Here is a 17,081-nt window from a genome sequence, read left to right as displayed (position 1 = left end):
GAGCCACCCAAGGATCCCTGACCGCACTATTGTTAATTGCCTGGGAGACTAAAGGAAATAATTTCTGTTTATTGAGTGCTGACTACGCAACGGGCCATGTCTCAGGTACTGTACAAATATAACTTCATTTAATGCTTATGACAGTCCTGTACAGTAACACGTCAGGACCTCTCTTACGTGAATTTAAAACCTGAGGCTTTGCCCAAGATCACGCAACAAGAAAATGTCTGAGCTGGGCTCTTACTCTAGATTTGAAGGTCCTTGTTCTTTCTCTTCTACCACAACTACATGGTAACTAAGATTTTTAGACTTCTTATTTCTTAAAGGACAAAAAGACAATTCTGTAGGACTCCACTTCCACAGGAAAGTAGATTCCCTTCGGGGCAGCATATCAAGTTGCAGGCAGGCCAGAAATTGTTCATGAGCTCTTCTGGGAGGTGGGAAGGAAACTTATGAAATGTGATGGAACCATTGTCTGACCGCCTTCCACGGGCTTCTAGGGGGTCATCCAGGATAAATACATCCCAGGCCATGCATTTCTCTTAAAACATTGGCTTGAATGGTAACATGGAGAGCAACTCACTTCCCTAAGAACCTACCCCATTCTGTTCAAACATTTCATCCTCCAGTGGAGCCAAAATAAACTCCAGTGCTTCTTTGGCAACCACACAAAATAATCCCAAACTCTTCTCTCCAGCAGCCTTTAAGGAACTGAAGACAACAAACGATACACACAAAAGTAGAGCTTCTCCCTTGCCATTAAATAGGCTTCTTAGTCTTTGATCTCTTCCTTATAGAACATGATTTTCCATCTCTCTCCCATCCGATTCCAGCCCCAGGCACACAGCAACCTACCCATGCCCCCCTTTACAGGGAGCACCCATTACCTGTCTCACGATTATGGCCACAGCGTGGCCGAGGCAGAGTCATTTCCTCCCTACCTAGAGTTGCCCACCCCCCGCCCCCTGATTTTTACCCTAGCCCTTCACACACAGGCTGCTCTGAAATGTAATTCATCTACCGAAGGGCAAAGCCGCTGATAACTACACAAATGCATTAACTCTCTGAAGTGTTTCACCAACCCACTCACCCACCTGCCTCCGAAGTGGCAATGTGATCCATCAAGTCAGTCTCCTGTTCCACAGCCCACACAGTACAGGGAAAAAAATTAATGACACTGACTGTTCTCGCTAGAGAAGCAACTCAACTAGACAGCAGCCTTCACAACAGAAAAGGAACACTTCACTTTTACTCATCCTGTAAGAAAGAAAAAGAATACGTTATAAATACATATAAAATGTGGAGGTTTTCACTTCCTGTACACACATGAAGTAACAAGCTATTTGTCCAAAACGAGAGCAGGGCGCAAGCTCTACTGGCCTAATGGAGAACCAGGATTCCCGTTTTCACTCTGTGCTCAAGCATCTCACGGACACCAAAGGCAGTGAAGTCAGAAGAATTTGATTTAGAGTCCCACCTCGGCCTCTGCGGTTTGCAGATGGGACTTCCAGACCAACTCCATGTGGATGGATGCATTACAAGGACAGGAGAGGCCCCCCCCATGCCATCCATCACGGGCTCCCAGCAGCTCCACTTCATTTCCTGCCCACCAGACCCAGAGAGTAAAGGCGAGCTGCATTTCTCTTCCTCTCTCTCTCTCTCTCTCTCTCTCTCTCTCTCTCTCTTTCTCCATTTCTTCCTGCCCCTCATTCTTTTTTCTAGACAAGCTCAGGGGTCAGCCTCCCCATTACAAAACCCACATCCATCCCTTGCTCCGAAGAACTGTGAGGCGTTGAGACCTACTCTGCTCAGCTTTACGCACAGTCGCCAGACCTCTCCTCTTTCCCTCACCACCCCTAGAGGCAAACAGCCTCTCTGTGCCCCCTCTCTTCTCTTTCCTAAGGCTTACGCATCCTTAAATATTTGTTTGCTCAATTAGGTTTCCCGGCACCCACATTATTTACACAGAAACAGTACAGGACGATTTGGAACTTAGGCTGTGGAGAGCGGAGTCGAGGGCAATAGTTTTCCAAGAGACTGCCGCAGAGGCCTAGGGTATCAGGAGGCTTCAGACCCCCTCACATTTCTTGCTTTTACATTTAGGAATTCTCTGTAGGATTTTTCTGTAATAGGAAAACTCTCTCACTCAAAAGAAGGAAGAAAGAAAAAGCAACACTACCACAGGGAAATGTTCCTCTCCTCACACATCGCCCTATGACCACAAAACACATGCACAGAAAGGCGCGTGCCTTCTCTACACTGTCATGAAAGGAAAAGAGCTAAGAAAAGCCTTTGTGTTGGACAGTGAAAAGCCACAAACAGGCAGGATGTTTACTGCTTTGACTTCCCCAGTGCTGAGGATGACACAATCCTGGAAAACTTGGGATCATCTGTCCAGCCCTTCATTATCCAGATTTGCAAAAGAAAACTCACCGAGGTTAACGATTTGCCTTACTAACTTAGAAGCCAAGTCAATACCATGACTTGTTTATACATAGTAGAGACTCCGTGTTGAAAGAAGAACTGCTAACATAATTAATTTGTTAATATATACCCAAATCACTCGAGAAAAGACTTCAGGTGATTTTTCTAAGAGACACAAACACAAAAGGAAAAAAAAAAAAAAAAACAAGAATGGGATTTAACAGGAGTGAAAAAAGAATGAGGGCATAAGACTACAGTTTTACTTATCTTGAACTCGACTCCAAAAATGTGTTCTTCGCTGCCCAAAGTACTCGAGACTCTGAAAATTTACATTCATTGCACTTTCCTCGGCTGTTCTAAATTTTGAGTGATGAACAATTTTCTACTTAGAACTTTAAATTGCTAGTGAGAAGCCAGCGAGGACTTGCAGTGAGATTTCTTGTGGGTAATATATTTAGGTGGATGCCGCCTTAATTTCATGAAAATTTGCTCTTCTCGGAAGACCAGAGCCTTTCTACTCGTGCTTGCTGTAAGCAAAGGGCATCTGCCCAAAGGGCAGCCTACGCAGGCCACGGAGGGGCCCTAGATTGGCCTGTATGGCGTGTAGGTGCCTCACGGAGTCCATAGTCTCCCTTCTCCCAAGTGGGGCTGCACACTAGCAGCCTTGGCCTGTTGAGAGCTCGGTACGCAGGCAACATCTCAGGCCCCAGACCCACTGGATCAGAATACACTTTTCCACACACCTGCAGGGATTTGCATGCACATTAAAGTTTGAGAAATAGTGGCCCCAGCATCCTCGCAGCCTCAGATGCAGGTGCTCAAGGTGCAGCCAGAGAATAACTAGAGAGAGCCTGACCTGTAGGGACAGAACAGGGCCGTTGATGAGAGGCCTTGTGGTTTCTGGGGCGGGGAGGGAAGATTCTGCTTTGATGTGGGTTGTTCCTAACGTGTTCTGGTGTACTCATTACTCTTGAGAGACCACATCAGGTGAGAGCAAGGAGGGGAAAAGGTGCTTTTCGAGCCACACGTTGACGCAGATATGCCCCCCACCCCCCGCACGGGGCGTAATTGTTCTTGAGAAGTGACTTTGTTGTAGAGAAAACTTTGGTTTCCAGGGGTGCAGTCTACACAGCACAGAGTGGAATAGAAATATGGCGATTATGCAGTTCATTTACCTGCTGTACGCAGCCAGGCAAGCCCATCCAGGGAGAGAAGGCTACCCACACACTCCGAGGGCCTGAGTCATCCGGGTTCCTGCTAAGGTCGTTCCAGGGAGCTGGATCTCGGCCAGACCGGCACATCCTCTGTGCTTCAAAACATTGTGCAGGGGACACCTGCACCAGCAGCCTTGAGAGGGGAGGAACAGGGGTCAGCAGTCCCTGAACCTACCCCCTGGCCTGTGATGAGGGGAGGGACAGGTGTCAGCAACCCCTGGACCACCCCCCGGCATCTGATGAGGGGGGGAAGGGGGGGACAGGCGTCAGCAACCCCTGGGCCCCCCGGCATCTGATGAGGGGAGGGACAGGTTAAGAACCCCCTGGGCACCGCTGGCCTCTGATGAGGGGAGGGACAGATGTCAGCAACCCCTGGACCCGCCCCCCGCCCCGGCATCTGATGAGAGGAGGGACAGGCATCAGCAACCCCTGGGCCCTCCCGGGCATCTGATGAGAGGGGAGACAGGTTAAGAACCCCCTGGGCACCGCTGGCCTCTGATGAGGGGAGGGACAGATGTCAGCAAACCCTGGACCCCCCCAACCCAGGCATCTGATGAGGGGAGGGACAAGTGTCAACAACCCCTGGACACCCCGCCCCCCGGGCATCTGATGAGGGGAGGGACAGGTGTCAGCAACCCCTGGCCGCCCCCCACCCCAGCCTCTGGTGAGGGGTGACATTAGGCCTCAGCAGAGCTGCAGCTACCGTGTCTGGGGAGCGGTGGAGGCCCGGGGGGCGGGCAGCCTACTGACATCCAGACCCGGGACTGGCCACGCAGAGAGGAAGCCAGATGGCAGCAGGACGGGGCGCCCAGCTGCTAGCAGCACACCTGGGCCGCGGGCACAGTGGCCGGGAGAGGGAGGATTTCTGCAAAGGCCAGATTGTGGCCACCAGCAGGGCCGGCTGGAAGGCGTCAGTCCCGGCCGCCGTCCCCGCTCGGGGTGTTTCTGTTACTTGTACGTGACAGCTTCTCCAAACGAAATATAAGGACAAATTATAGCTAGATTTCCTCCGGGCACAGGGTATGTTCTGATTGCGATTTGGGAAGAAGAGAAACTCACGGGGATCTGTGCAAGGCTCCAAGCCACTTTCCAGGTGCTTTGCACATATGTTTAAAAGTTGGTTCTAATGGGGCAGCCGAGGGGCTTTGACCTAGGAATCAACCTCCCCTAAAGGGCTCTTGTCTGGACTTTAGAGATCCTGAAAGTCTCCAAAATTGTGTGAAGTTTTTGCGTATGTTTTTTTTTTCTGAGAAGGGAAGAACATGATTCCCAGCGGGGGATGCTCAAACACACCAGGAGCCCCAAAAGGTTAAAAAAAGATTAGTTATCTGAATGAACTACAAAGGATATAAAGAAACTAATAACTATTGAGTATAGGCCCAAAAATAAGTGATATTATCCCCATTTTAAAGTTAAGGGAAAGTAAGGCTAGAAGAGGAGCCTTCCCAGGTGGATACGCCTTAGTAACTCCAAGACCCAGAACGTAAACTCTGATCTATCAAGTGCAAAATCCAAAATTTTTCTATGATACCATGCTTCCTGGGTTTTAGGGGGGGTTGGGGGTTGGGGCATAAAGGGTTATGGGGGAAGACCAATGTGCCAATGCAGCCTGAGGAATGAGTCGAGTGTGGGCATCTGGAGGCAGAAGGAAGGGCCCTCCTTCCGGCTGCAGAGGACAAGGTGAGCAGCCGACCAAAATCTCTAACAGAGGATCTCATCTTCCCTCCTGCAGGCTCTGGGGCTTCCTAAAGGCCGGGGGGCTAAGTCATGTTCACAAGACTTGGCAAATCGAACTTCAATTAAAAAAAAAAAAAATAGTGGCTCAGCGGTTTAGTGCAGCCTTCAGCCCAGGCCCTGATCCTGGAGGGCCAGGATCGAGTCCCACGTTGGGCTCCCTGCATGGAACCTGCCTCTCCCTCTGCCTGGGTCTCTGCCTCTCTCTCTCTCTCTCTCTCTCTCTCTCTCTCTCTCTCTGTGTGTGTCTCATGAATAAATAAATGAAATCTTTAAAAAAATAATAATTATATATAAATTATATATAAAACACAAGACTAAACATACCCAGGGGTCAAGCTTCTACCCCATTTAGTTTCAAATCTCCTGTCACCCAAACCCCAGTGCAACCAGAGGATAACCACTCCTATCCGAGACCCCGACCTAAAGCCCAGGGGCCCCCTAATGCCCAGTATCAATTCAAACAAGTGCATTTGGCTTCTTTCCAATGTGTCTCGAGCCAGGAGAGCAGGTTTCCCGCAGGTCAAGAAGAAGCCGAGAGCTTACCCGGAGCCACTGGAGCCCAAACAGCAACATGCAGCCTGTCTGGCAGTGAAAGATCATCCGTTAAGTGTGAAGGTTTAATGCATCTCCAGTCCCCCAAGATGCTCTTCTCTCAATATAAATAATATCCAGAGACTAAAATGTTCCACGTGCGCCACCACACATTTAATCAGGCTTTTAGACATGCATGGACTATGTGGTGGGATCCTCACCTTCTGAAATGGAAAAGCCACGCGACAGGGGAATGTTAGCATGGAATCCCATGTAATTGAATTGTGGTTTTAAATCCCCTGATTAACAGATGGCAAAGTCCTGCCCCTGTGCGCTCGCTGCCCCCTCCTTGTCCTCGGGGGACACAGCGCACACCCCTTCCAACCATCAGCAGCGGCCTCCTTGCTTCTGCTCCCATGTTATTTTTAGCCACCCAACTCTTTTATTGGGCGGGGGTCTTGTTTCCATAATTTGTTTTATCCAATTGTTGTCTAAGTATCATTGACATCATCTATTTTACTAGTTTCAGGTGTACGACAGGGAATCAACAATGATACTCGTCACAAGATGCTCACCAGCAGTGGAGTTACCACGTGTCGCCCCACAAAGGAATAACAATATTATTGACGACATGCCCTGTGCTGTACTTTTTGCCCCTGTGACTTGTTCCTACGTCATAACTGGGACTTTGTACCTCTTGATCCCCTTCACCTATTTCTCCCATCCCTCCCTTCTCCTCCCCTCTGCTGACCACCAGTTTGTGAGTCTGTTTCTCTTGTTGTCGTTGTTTGTCATTTGTTTTGTTTTTTGGATTCCACGTATAAGCGAACTCAAATGGTATTTGTGTCTCTTGGATTTATTTCACTCAGCATATTACCCTCTGGGTCCATCCGTGTTGTCACCAATGGCAAGATTTCACCCTTTTTTGTGGCTGAGTAGTAGCCCATTGTGTGTGCGCACCACGTCTTCTTTATCCATTCATCTACGGATGGACAGTTAGATTGCTTCCATATCTTCGCTGTTGTAGGAAATGCTGCAGTAAACATCATAAGGGTGCATACGTCTTTTTGAGTTAGTGTTTTCATCTTCCTGGGGTAAATACCCAGAAGTGGAATAACTGGATCATATGATACTTCTATTTTTGTGTTTCTCCGGAACCTCGGTACTGTTTTCTTGTGCAGCTCTGTGGTCTTATGTCTTCTGTGTAGGTCTTCAATCCACGTTGAGTTGATTTTTGTGTCTATAGTAGAATAAAGTGGCCCAGTTCATTCTTCTGCAAGTTGTTGTCCAGTTTTCCCAACGCCATTTGCTAAAGAGACTTTTTCCCGTTGGATATTTTGTGTCCTCTGTTGGAGTTTAATTAACCACTTACATGTGGGTGGATTTCTGGGCTGTCTATCCTACTCCTCTGACCTGTGTGTCTATTCTTGTGCCAGTACCATGCTTTTGGTTACCACAGCTTTGTAGTGTATCTTGGGATCTGGGATTGTGATGCCTCCAGCTTCGATCCTTCTCAAGATCGCTTTGGCTGTTTGAGGTCTTTTGTACATACAAAAATGGACTAGATCCATACAAATTTTAGGATTATTTGACATATAGGCTTTTGTAGCAATCTCAGGATTTTTGTATGTCTGTGGTATCGCTTGTAGCTTCTCCTCTTTCATTTCTGCTTTTATTTGAGCCCTCTTTCTTTTCTTCCTGATGAGACTGGCTAAAGGTTTATCAGTTTTGTTTATCTTTTCAAAGAACCAGCTCTTAGTCCCATTGCTCTTTTCCATGGGTTTTTTTTTTCATATCTCTTTCATTTATTTCTGCTCTAATCATTATTATTTCCTTCCTTCTGCTAATTTTGGGTTTTACTTGTTCTTCTTTTTCTAGTTCCCTTGGGTATAAGGTTGGATTGTTTATTCCAGGTTTTTCTTCTTTCTTGAAATAGGCCCATATTGCCATGAACTTCCCCTTAGAATGGCTTTTGCTTTGTCCCAAAGATTGTGAGCCATAGTGTTTCTGTTTTTATTGATCTCCAGATATTTTTTTATTTCCTCTTTTATTTCTTCATTGACCCATCGTTTGTCTAGTAACATGTAATTTAGCCTCCACATGTTTATGTTCCTTCCTTTTTTTTTTTTTTTTTTGTAATTGATTTCTAGTTTCATGCCATTTTCTTTTCAGAAAAGATCCTTGAGGGGCTCCTGGCTGGCTCAGTCAGTCAGTGGAGGATGCGACTCTTAATCTCAGGGTTGTGAGTTCAAGCCCCAAGCTGGGTGTAGAGATTACTTTAAAAAAAAAATCTTAAAAAAAAAAAAAGATGCTTGATATAATTTCAATCTTCTTACATTTATTGAGACTTATTTTGTGGCTTATCACATGATCTCTCCTAGAGCATGAGCACTTACCTCTTCTTCATAAAGGAGCCATTTCACAAGTATTACTACTCCTCAAGTAAATAAGTCCAAGCAAATCTTCTCAGTGGCTTGTAAATGAATTTAAGTGTATAATGGCCCAGACCTCTTCAGACTCCCTGGAGGGGAATTCTTGAAATTTTACTTTCCATAAATAGAAGGCAAAAGAATATTAAAAGATAAAGATACACCCTATTCATCTTGTTTTAGTAGATCGTAAGTTCATTGAGGAAAGAAACAGGTTATTGCTGAGATTGACTTAACATTCATTGAGTCCTAACTATCCTCATGTACCATAGAAACAAATCTATCAACATACTTCATTACAAGAAAAAAACATGGCTCTCTTTCAACAGGACCAAGCAGCATTCCCTTGGATGCTTTCTCTCCTTTATACTGAATAACGACTTGAAAGAGCAGCTCCTGTTCTAAAAAATATGAGTAGAAAATACTGCATTCTAGTCCATAGACTTGAAATATAAGATTCTCCCTCTCTGAAATGACTAGGTGATAGGCAATGGAGGGTCTGCCGTGGAGGGGGGCAGGAAAATTCAAAATCCCTGACAACATTTCACTTTCAACGCACACAACCTCAAAAATCCTGCATAATTATGAGATTTCATATTTAGTGTTTCTCAAACGACGGTTTCAATTGAAATGGATATGCTGCATAATGAAACTTAAACATCAAAATGTCAAACACACCCCAAAAGGAGCAGACAAATATCTAACAGAGTCATTATCAAGACCAGGAACCATGTGCCTGTGAACGCATGGCCGACCAGAGTATCACTTACAAGTGCTGTCCTTACATCAGGGTGGGGACATGACATGGGAGAAGAGGTGGCTACAGTTTTACCCACGCCAACAAACACCCAGACCCTCCACCAGAGCAGCACAAGCCAGAGCTCCAGGAAAATCAGGAGCCCAACTCTGGCAGCTTGTTATCAATTCAGTGTGGCTGCCGTTTTGTAAACACATCTAATTTGGTTTAAAATTTTAATCTATAAAGTCATTACTGGAGGGCTTCGGGCTGCTGCAATGATGAACCAACTGCTTCTAAAGCAGACAGGAAGGCACCAGAGTCGGTCCGGGTTTTGTGTCCCTCAGGTCCCTCCTTGGTCTCCCTTATTCCTCTCTTGCCTCTGATGTCCTTCCCTGCAGTGTGCTGACTTCCCCGTCCCTGTTCTCCTACTCACACCAAAAAGGTTCTGTTGCTATCCAACTGCTCTGTCTCTATAGCTATACTTGTCTCTCCCTTGTGTCTCGCTCTGTCTCTGTGTCTCTGTGTCCATGTCCCCGTGTCTCTGTCTCTCTCTCTCTCTCTCACACACACACACACACACACACAATTTCTTTGCCCCTTTGCAACCCGATATCCCAATCACGGCCTCCTCTATGCTTCCAGTTGAATCTACTCCTCCTCCACTTCTCCAATGCAAACCCGGCTCTCTAACCAAAAAGATCAAGCTAGTGAGTCTGCGGGGGAAAGAAATTGTCTTAAGGAACTGATGGCAGGAGACATAGCTGACCGACAGATGGACTGACCGGCTGCCTGGGCGGACAGCATCCCGTTGGCTGCCCTCCTTTGAGAATTGGTTCTCATGGGTAATTAAGCAGAAGATGAGAAGGTTTTCTTCAACAGAAAGACCAAAAGGTGACTCTTTTAAAACCTGGCATGTTATAAAATTTGGTTTATCAAGCAAACCGTGTGTCACCACTGATTGGAAGGGACTTGTGAACTTCAGCCACCTCTTTACTCTCTGTAACGCCCCTGGGAGAGTGTTACTCCTCTCCCTCACTCCCCGGGAGACTGAAGCACAGAGAGGTCAAGAAACTTGCCCAAAGTCACACAACTGGAAAGTGACTGTCAGGATTTCCACGCAGACGGTTGGTCTCCAGAGTCCACGCATTTAACCGCTCCACTCCGCTGCGTCTTATTTGAGTGATTGCATCTCTGTCTAACAGAGAGGAAAATTTGCATTCATTTTTTATGCATTCTGTCTACTATTAAAGTCAAGCTTCTCTTGCAGAGAAAATAGATGACTGATTTACCCTATTGGGTAATTATTACCCTACTTACCCTATTGGGTAAACATTTATCCTGTTGTATAAATCAGCTGTTGCTCAAAATTCATGCTTATGGCCCCCACCATTAACAACACGGGTGTTGACCAGCGATGTTCTAGACCAGCTTCTCACTTCCCTCCCCTATTCCTTCTGCCCATGCATCTACAGCTGAAATTCCCTTTCCAAAAAGCAGCTTCCCCACCAGTCTCAGGGACGTCAGCCTCCTGCTCAGTGAGGTCTACGAGGGTGGCCCAGAGCAGCCAAGCAGCTCTGACCCCGGGACACCCAACATAGAGGCCAAGGGAGCTTCCCTAGAGAAGAATTGGGGTTGATCTAGAATTCTCCACATTCTGTGCTGCTCTGTGATCATCTGTCTAAGTCCCTTTCATTCCACACTAACGTGGGCAAAACAAATCCTAGACAAGATGAGAATGCCGGGAGAGAGGTCCCATTCTCTTCAGTCATAATAAGAACATTTCTGTGCTGTGGGACTGACCTTTTTTGTCAAGCTCCTTCCAAAGCACATGCTGCTTCAGGCTTGTGCAACCCGAAGGCCCCAAGACTTCCCCTCTTTCAAAAAAAAAAAAAAACGGGATGGTTCTGCTTTTCATTTAAGGTACAGTTTAGGAAGAAGCAGCCTGTGAAGCCAATTAACTAATTGGAAATCACTTAATGACTGTGGCAGCATTTTGGATTTCTGGCGCTGGTTCACAGCAGTCTGGAGAAATTGCTTTTCAATATTATGATCAGGTAAGCTGTGGAGGCCTCCCGGGAGACGATGAGCACTCAGGTGTCCCCCAAAAATACCAGAGGCACTATAACAGGGAATGATGTGATGGTGAAGTAAGCAAAACATAAAAATCTGAAGATCTGCAGAGATCTGCCGAGAATCAACGTTGCAGCCACCGTTCCTCGCTCTGATTTTTGAGAGCTGACAATCTTTGCATGGACCCCAGGCTCCTGAGGTCGTGCTCACAGAGAGGGCCGGGCGTGCGCCCAAACAGAGGTAACGTGGGGAGGAGGAAAAAACACGGGAAGAAAGGCTCCCCGCAGAACGATGGTCCAATTAATTGTTTCACTAGGAACAGAGTCACGTCCACGTGAGGGAAGTAATCCAGTTAATCGCTCAAGAGTTCACATAGCCGGAGAAAATAAATTACCCCAAACACAAGATTTTTATCCGATCTCCATTTGCTTGTTTCAAGGTAGTGGATGCGCTTAGCGCGTTTCTCGGAAGCATCACTCATTAGCACCAAAGTCATCACCGTGGAAAACGATATGCTCTATTTTTAACAGTCTATCTAATGCCTTTTGGTTTTCCTTTAAAAAGAGGCCTGGGGTTAGGCATAGACCTGTGCAACTTAGAATTGCCTATTTCTCTGGGCCTTAGAATCATTTTGTGAGCGTGGATGGCCGGTCTTCACCCCTCTTTGCCTTCATTTACTCAGCTGCAAAATGGCCTGGTGCCAGTTAGTAGAACTAGGTCAACCCAAATGATGATCACGGGATTTTGCAAACCTATAGCACTGCAAGTCCCTCCTGCGATGACAAACTCTCATTTTCCTCCTTCCCTAGTGACACAGTAAGTGTGGGCGACAAAGAGATAGCCGCTGTTGTTTCTACACACGCCTGTCACTCCACCGCCTGCATGTGCGCCTTCCCCAGTCCCCAGCTTTATTAATTCAGTAATGTAGGTGCCTCCACTGGGTGCTGCCTTATATGCTTGCTTTATACCCAGCGATGACCTACAGGATGGAAGGTATCCCCTGTTGAGGCAGCAGCGTCAATAAAGGTGAGCACCATGCACACATTGCAATGCCCAACGTCAGCCCATCAGACTGTAGGACTGTGGTAGCCGATTCCCATCACCGGCCTCCCATATGGGTGCTCATTCAAGGCACGATGCATTTTGCAGAGCCACATCCCTGGAAGTCCTGCGCCCCCACCCCCTCGCCCAGGGCAAGGAGAGCAACATTAAAACCACCATAAATTGATGACCCTTCCCTTCAAACAGTGTTGCATCCTGAGTTGAGCCGGGAAGAAAATGTCTAACCCCTTACCTTTCTTGGGATTTAGCTCCTAATCTGCATTCTAGAAAATGACACCCAACTAATATCAATATTATATCAAGGTAACAGGGTTGATAAACTCCTTCAATTACCAATTAAGAGAATCAAGAAGTAGCAAGAGAACAAGCCATTTAATATACGTGAGGGGAGCAGCCCTATCAAGAACTTCCTGGGTGGAGGTTGCACTCACTCGGGAAGTAAGAGGGAAACATTTTCATCTGGCTAATAAAGGAAAAACCTGCAAAATATCAAAGGAGGGAAATCTTGCAAATGAACTTCCGGACTGGCTCAGGACATTTTCCAGATGACGTACCCGAGGGAACGTGTGATTCAGCGGATAGCCTTCCGAAGCTCATCTGTCCCACTTACAACGTGCTGCACACTGACCCCAAGAGGAGGCTACACCTACGGAGACAGGCTGCTTGCCAACTGGTACAACCTCATTTGCAGAGCTCGGCACTCTGGAGCTTCAACGTCCCTGCCTAACAAATGGTGAGCAATTAAGTCCATTGCGCAAAGCCAAGACCAAGGCCAAAGTCTAACAATAGCTCCCCTCTCCCTGAGTCCTTGAATTAGAGAACGTTATCACAAAAAGAAAATACACTTTTATCTGGGTTGTCACTTCTTCCCTCTGCTGTCTTCTGCGGCTTTGCCTATAAGCTCACAGTTTGTAGTCAAATTGGACAATTACCGAGCGAGAAGTGAATAATTAATGAACAGTCACCGTGTATGTTTGGGAAACTGTGACCCAATCATTGAACAGATAGCTGAACCACTAAAATAAATGACTTGTTCCAGTCATTACCAGATCAGCATTTGTTTAGAGGTTCCTAGGTGCCCTATCAAAATTCTAATCAGTTCTATTTAAATTACATTTTTTGCACTGCATTGTTATAAATGCTAATTTATGCCCAGAATGGAACAGCTTTATTTCTTACCTCCTGAAGAAACGGATGAATAAAAACATACTTCTACAGGGCATAAAAGATTATCAAGGGTTCAATGACTATTGGATTTTGCACTTGCCAAAACACATCCCGAAGCTCAGAGCCGAAGCTTTAGAAGACAACGAGGACGTTCACGTCCTCCCACAGCAAAGCTGTCCCTGTGAGGGGGCAGAGGGACTCGCAGCAGCATCTGCAGCCACAACCCGAGACTTCCTGCTACTGGGGACAGGAGCAGCTCTTGGAGGGAGGAAGGGGAAGAAGAGGAAATGCTTACTGCTAGGGAAGAATGACCCAAAGGGTTATTTCACAGTCTCTGGACAACCTTCCTGCGTTGAGAGAAATGCCTCCAAGCCTGGCCCCACGCCTGCTTCTGCCAAGGATATTCATCTCCGCCAGCCCGTAGGAGGTGACAAAGTTACCATACAAAATGGTAACTGCACCTCTTTTTGCACAATTAGTTTGCTCCTCAGCCTTAGTCCCAAGTGCCCCTCCGAGCAGGGAGAGCTGTTGCACCCAAGAGAACACAGAAGCACATCTTCGCTCCCTCGGACGTCTGAAGTCAGGCTCCTCAGTCCTGGGCCCAGGAAGGGCCTTGCCAGGCTCCGAGGCACCTGCGACTAGAAGACCTCCGAAGAGAAAGAAGATTGAGAGTGATGTTCTAGAAATATCTAGAAATCTCCTAAGGAGACCACCCAAGTCCTGCTTCCTGCGATATGAGGCCCCCCATGCATCCCGAGCCCGGGGTCCCCATGGAAGTCAGCAAGCCTGCCTCTAGCCTGCTTGAAGGGGGAGGCGTTGGATTTGGAATTCGTTGCTAGAAGTTTTTTGCAAGCTGAGGAATTACCTTGAGAGGATTGAGTTGCTGAGTGTAAGTCAGCGGCTGCTAGGGGGGCTGAGGCCGCCCCCACCACCCTGCCCCAGCGGGCCTCCTGTGCAGAGGGAGCAAGACAAGGCCAGCTCAGCCTGGCTCAGGGCTGCGTGGTGGGGGGGGGTGGGGGACACAGGTTCACACAAGCATTTAACCTCCTGTGAGCAGTGCAGCGTGGCTGAGGCTTAAAACAAGGCTGGAACATTTTCTCGCTTATTATCACCTTGATAACCTGTTCTTGTGGCTCAGGAAAGATGTGGAAAGAGAGGGGGGCCGAGGGGGGCCCTGACAGAGGAGGGGGCAGGCCAGGGCCCTGAACCAGAGGAGAACAAGCTGCCGTTTTCTTGTTTTGTGAGCGTCGTTAGGAAAAAGGGGGAAGGTGGTGTGCTGTCTAAATATTTCTCCTCTTAAATAGAAACAGTATTTTTTCCAGAAGTATGGCTAATCCCTTAATGGGAAAAGGGAAAAAGGAATCGCTTTCATTCATTTTTTTTTCTCTGAAACCTATTGAGCAGTGGGAAAGCAAAATTTCTCTATGAGACACCTAAGTAATGGTGGGGCCTCTGCAAGACGCAGGGGTGGGGAGGGGTGGAGACCAGAAGAGCTGTGCTCTGGTCCTTGGGGGGTCAGGGATGGCCACCTGGGATGGAATGTGGCCCCAAAGGCTTTTGCCACAGGAGCAGGCTTCAGGGAGAAAGGCCTTCTCCACACCTTCCCAGAGTGGGGCTGATGGAACATGTGATAGTCTCGTTTCAACTATAATAATAACCAATCCCAATATTCATAAAAATTACTCATCGTCCTTTAAGGTTTCTTGAGCCAGGACACCTAGGGGGGCTCAGTGGTTGAGCGTCTGCCTTTGGCTCAGGTCGTGACCCCGGGGGTCCTGGGGTAGAGTCCCGCATCGGGCTCCCTGCATGGAGCCTGCTTCTCCCTCGGCCTGTGTCTCTGCCTCTCTCTCTGTGTCTCTCGTGAATAAATAAATAAATAATTTTTTTAAAAAGCCATTATAGGTATATTATATTTTACCAAAAATCATGTGAAAAATCAGTGAGCCTCTTACTTTGCTTATAAAATCAGGATAAGCCATTGTGATATGACCGCCCAAAATGCTAATTCGATTTTTTTTAAGGATTCATTTGTTATTTGAGAGAGAGAGACAGAGAGAGTGGGAGAAGGGGCAGAGGGAGAGAAGCTTCAAGCAGACTCCCTGCTGAGCATGGAGCCCAAGGTAGGGCTTGATCCCATGACCCATGAGATCATGACCTAAGCCAAAACCAAGAGTCTGATGCTCATCTGACCAACCAGGTGCTCCTGCTCATTCAATTTTAGATTCATTAATAGGCTTCTAGTCCAAAACAGTAGTTCTGTTGTATGAGGGTCAGACATCACATTGCTAGCCTAGAAAAGCTAATATAATGTCTTTCACCCACTATGTGAATTCGAGCAAGTCATGTGACTTGAGCTCCAGTGTTCGCATCTGAAAGTGGAAATAGTAATAGCTGACAAACATATTCCTATAAAACCGTTATAAAATCATATGAAACCATTTCCCTAGAAGTGTTTTAAAAATCATAAAGTGTCACAGCCCTGGACATCTGCTGTTTGTTACCCAACAACCATCCACTTTTTTCTGATAAATGCAATACAGCTCTCCTTTGAGGAACCTTCCTTCCACCATCCTAGCCACCTTGTGAACCCCAACTGGCTGAGGCCACAGAAATCTGTTTAGGAATGAGCACATAACCTAATCAGGACAAAGGAGACATGAGGAGACGATGCTACAGCTTTTGAAAAAAGAAAAAAAAAAAAAAAAAAGAAGTCCTGCTCCGTTTCTGTATTTGGAAACATAAGATGAGTCTTGGGTTGGCATCCTACTACCGTGGAAAGAGTCAGCCCTAAAATGAGCTGCTGCACAGAAGGCAGAAACAAAAGAGACAAGAAACTAATGATCTCATTTGATATTCTGGATTAGACCTTGCCCCTGGGTCTGGATTAGAAGCTGAGATTCCCTTGACCGTGTTGTATTCCAAGCCAATATTTTCCCTTTTCTGAGCAAAGCATCTCTGTTACTTGCAACAGGAAGTGGCCTATGATTATAAATTTGTTTTAATGCCTTGGAAAATCCAGTTACTCAAATGTATGGAAATAATAAATGAGAGAGTTTTCAAATGGACGTATATATATATTTCTTCAACAAAAATCAAATCTATATTTAGAATGTGTTCGATTGCTGTAATTGTTAGATTGTATTAGGTGGTTAGATTGCTATGTTGGATTGTTTCTCAGAATAAAGTTTCATTACTAACTATGCCTTGGATTCTAAAACTCATATAAGGAATTACATAAAAATTTCGTTCTTAAGATAATTTTTTTTTGCATTCTGCCTCTGGGAAACCCATGTTTCCAGCCTTCCTCATCTTGTCTTCTTTGTCTTCCTGCTGAGCTAATAGCCAGATCTCCAACTAAAACAGCAGTACCCATCTCTGATTAATGGGACCTTTCTCCCCACCTTTTTTAATGGCTTCCTCCCATTGCGATTTCAATCAGAACAGTGCTGGGAATCCCTCCTGGTGCCTCTCCAGGACCACTTCTATTGCCATTTTTTATACATTTCTCCTCAAGAAGGGAAAAGCCAAAGAAATGTCTCCATACTCCAAGGCTGAAATCAATGTGCAATGTGAAGAAACTATAGCACTTTCTTGCTAGAGAGGGTCTATAGTATTCAACTAGTTCAGGGGTCGGCGATGGGCTAAATCCAGGCCACCTGATTTTGATTTGCAGGTGTGGGTAAATAAAATTTCACTTGAACGCAACAT

This window comes from Canis lupus, chromosome 19, assembly GCF_003254725.2.
Source record: "Canis lupus dingo isolate Sandy chromosome 19, ASM325472v2, whole genome shotgun sequence".
NCBI classification, from domain to species: Eukaryota; Metazoa; Chordata; class Mammalia; order Carnivora; family Canidae; genus Canis; species Canis lupus.
The sequence above is the reverse complement of the archived record's forward strand: the minus strand, read 5'-3'. Positions refer to the sequence as shown.